This window comes from Penaeus monodon, chromosome 32 (assembly GCF_015228065.2).
Source record: "Penaeus monodon isolate SGIC_2016 chromosome 32, NSTDA_Pmon_1, whole genome shotgun sequence".
Classification (NCBI taxonomy): Eukaryota; Metazoa; Arthropoda; class Malacostraca; order Decapoda; family Penaeidae; genus Penaeus; species Penaeus monodon.
In genome coordinates this window covers 31,152,230-31,152,436 of record NC_051417.1, presented here as the reverse complement: position 1 = coordinate 31,152,436, position 207 = coordinate 31,152,230, and positions in this window count along the sequence as shown.

Here is a 207-nt window from a genome sequence, read left to right as displayed (position 1 = left end):
AAAAACACTCCTCGAGGCTAAAAAAAAAAAAAAATGCGAGAGAGAATGTAAAACAAGGGGTACTCTTTAGTTTTGTGGTTTCATACACACGTCAAATTGTTTTAACTTCTAAACGCTTGAGAAAGTATGATCTTAGCTTAAGGTATGGAGCGTAAGGATTTAACAGAAAGGAAGAGTCTCCTGGGTACCTAGTGTGGATTAAATTTC